Source organism: Corvus brachyrhynchos, unplaced genomic scaffold (genome assembly GCF_000691975.1).
Source record: "Corvus brachyrhynchos isolate BGI_N302 unplaced genomic scaffold, ASM69197v1 scaffold219, whole genome shotgun sequence".
Taxonomy (NCBI): domain Eukaryota; kingdom Metazoa; phylum Chordata; class Aves; order Passeriformes; family Corvidae; genus Corvus; species Corvus brachyrhynchos.
The window spans coordinates 1,542,892-1,546,519 of record NW_008240034.1 but is presented as its reverse complement, the minus strand read 5'-3'; positions in this window follow the sequence as shown (position 1 = coordinate 1,546,519).

Here is a 3,628-nt window from a genome sequence, read left to right as displayed (position 1 = left end):
TGTCTCCTCGCCTCCCCGCTCTCCTCTCCCGCGCTGTTTCCATAAATCATCCCCCGCTCTGGGATTCTCCAGGTGCTCCGCAGCTGGCAGCTTGTTACAGGAGCGTTCCCGCTTGTATCGCTTGTACCTATCAGGAGATAAGGATGGGAGGAGAGGCACGGCCGGGGCAGGCGGGGAGGGGGCGGCGGTGACAGCCGGAGCGGACACAGCGGCAGGAGGGACATCCTGCATCCCCCTGCGAGCTGGACCCGGGGCAGGAGCCCCCGCCGGAGCTGCTGCAGGGACGTGACGGAGCCCGGGAGGTGCCGGTGAGCCCGCGGTGAGCACAGAGGGCTGCGGGGTGTCGTGGTGGTCCCTGCGTGGGACGGGACAGGGGGACACGGGGGTGAAACCTCCCAGCCCTGCTGCAGCTGAGTCTGAGCTCGAAGGGGACCGGTGGCCACTGTGCCAGCCTCGGTGGCCACTGTGCCAATCTCAGCGGCCTCTTTGCCAGCTCCATCCGGGAGCCCGAGCCTTGCAGCACTCCACAACGCCACGAGGGACCCAGGGTGGCCAGGGGACAGGCTGGCCACTGGGAATTTGTTTCAATGGAGCAAACTGAAGCTGGATGCAGGGAAAAAGGGTCATTTTTAGCCCAGGATGCTCCCTGATCTGCCTGGAGCAGCCACGGGGAGGGCTCGGCCTCCTGGTGAACAGTTCCCTTGGCACATGGTGGGCATGGTTGCCCCACGCCACAGTAGCATCCCTGCTGGAACAGGCACCTTCGAGGCACAAACTGGAAAAATCCCTCTGGAAAGCCCGGCAGGGATGGGAGCTGTGTGGCTGAACGTTCCTGGAGCGAGGACCAGGGGAGGGAGGGAACTGGGGATCATCCTGAGCCTCCCCACGGTGCAAACCTGGACCACAACACCGGGACTGGGGGGGCTGCACACCCTGCGCTCTCCACAGCCGGAATCTCGCAGCAGGTGGGATATTCCACGGGCCAGCGGAGCACGGAGCACCCGCTGCCTCCAGGGGATTAAATGAAAAAAAAACCGATTAATGCCGAAATGCTGAAAGGGAGCAAGGAGCAGCGGGAGCGGAGATCTCGGAACGGTGAACTCCGGGATCCCCACCGGAGGATCAGGATCCCTGGGAGTCCTGGAGCAGGTGGGGAGCAGGCTGGCACCTCCCAGCCTGGCTCCATGGAATCAGCCCCAATTATCAGCTGGAACGACCCAGCTCTGCTCATCTCCAGATATTGGTGGGATGGGGATCCCGCAGGCCAACAGGATCCAGCACACAGAGCATCCAGGCCCGGCCCAGCTCTCCATCACCACCACTCCCCACATCAAGCCTCGATGCCTCTGCACGAGCGACGGGCTCTAAATGATCCCATTCAGGCCCTAAAGCCCCACGACTCCATTAATTAATTACTAACGATGATCCGTCTCAGCCTCGTGCCTGCCCGTTCGCTATTTTTACCTATTTCCAACCCCCAGCGTTAAAAAAATCATGAGCCCGGTCTCAGAAAACCTCCTGAGCTGGTCTAAAAATTCCCTCTTTGGTCAATCCCTGCTGGGCTCTTTCACTGGTGGTTCCCAGTGCCGGCGGTGACGGCGGAGCTGGAGGTGGCACCCACGTCCCCGGCGGTGGGTGGCATCGCTCCCGCTCCTGGCACACATATGGCCCTTATTAAAAAGCAAAATTAGTCTCTCACCCTCTGGTGGCAAAACTTCAGAGCTCGGATCAGCTGTGGGAGCCTCTATTAATTACCAGCGGGTTGTTCCTATTGCTGCTAATTACGCTGGAATAGGCATAAAACGCAGGGAAGGAGCGTGGGCCGCTCTGAAAAAGTTTCGGATTTAAGGAAAAAAAGAGCAGAGGATGCTCGTGATGCCACCTCAGAGCAGCCTGTCCTGGCTTTGGTGGCCTGCCAGGATGTCACCTGTAGGGGTCTCGTTCCTGGGGAAACTGAGGCAGCAGCAGGTGAGGAGCCGGGGCTGCGGGAGTTGCCAGCCCGGAGCGCCCACCCGCCAGGCAGCCTCGCCTCCTATAATTAAGTACTATCAACAACCGCATATTAATTAATTTAATATCCATTATTATTAATTAAAAGAGTAATTAAATCCTTCCCGTAATTAACACACCACCCAGCAGAGAGGTCTGGCTGCAGAGCCCTGGTGTACCGAGGGAAAGGGGCTGCACTGGGAGCGCGGATGGACTCCCTGGAGCCAGAGCCCTCCGGGGGGACAATCCCAGACCCTCCCCCCCTTCAGGGGGACACGGAGCCGCACAGAGAGGGAGAAGTGATTCCTCAAAGCAAGGGCCTCACACGACATTTATTTGTATTTTATTATAAAAAAATACAGAATCCAAATGGGGGGGGGGGTGAGAGATCCGGTTACCATCAGCACGACGTCGAGGACGAAAGCGGAAATGTCGAAGGACGGAGCGAGGCGCGACTCCAGTTCACCTGATCATTTTAAGACTTATGTTTTGCTATAAATTTTTCTAATAGAAATCTGCTTAGATTTATTTAAAGTTAGCAAAATCAGTCTTGAAATGCATATATCTTGGTTCAAAAATGAATGACCAACAACTTGTTAGCAATTCTTAACTGGGCTTTTATCCATATAAATGGCAAAACTGTTACTGCTATGACTCTGCAGTCCTAGCAAAGAGCACAGTTGCCTGTCTCAAACATTGTCAAGGCCACAGAAGGAACTTCCCTTGCTAATTCCAGGCCTGGCGGAGGTGAGGATGAAAAACCTACTCCAAAATTCTCTTTGCATTTAAGTACCACAACAGCACTGAGTTACTCAACCTTATCAAGGTTATTCAGAAACACACAACTCAGGGCAACTGAGTTTTTCAGTGTACTTTTGGCTTAGTTAATGTCTACATATAATTTATTTTCCTTTTGGTTTTTTTTGTTTTTTTTTTCTTTTTCCTTTTTTTTGTAATTTTTTTCCCCCTTTTTTTTTTTTTTTGGATGGTCGAGATGAGCTTATTGCGAGATTCCAGCTTCCTAGTCTAAAAAATAAAAATAAAATAAAAATAAGATAAACCCTTCCATAAAATCCATTCTCAACAATACATAAAAAAAACCGCTCACAGTATAGCGCTGTATGTACAGGGATGGAGCCCCCCGGTCGGGGGAAGGACCGGGATCCACTTGGACTCAGGGGGCTCCAGCCGGGTCTGAGCCCATCTCCGGCATCCCCCAGGACCACCGAACCCCCTGGGAATAGGGGGGTTCTGCGGGATGGGCACAGGACCCCCCCAAGGTGGGACAGCCCCAGATTTAAGGCGAGGAGGGGTCAGCCCCCGGGGCTGTGGGGTGACCCCTCCCTGGGGACCTGCCACCCCTGGGGTCAGGGCCAACCTCGGCGAGGGGGAATTGGGGGGGGAGGGGGGCTTCACTTATTAATGCAAAGGAAAAGGGAAAAATCCCCAAGCCCAGCCCTGGAATGTCGGGGGACAACGGGGTGACCATGAAGGAGCACCAGGATGGTCCCGCACGCGGCCGCCGGCCCCCCCATGGGGTGTCCTGTACCCCCAAGGCATCAGGGGGACACAGAGCAGGGCAGAGGAGGAAAATCCAGGGCACACACTCCTCCTGCCCCGGCGCCGGCCAAACGCCCTC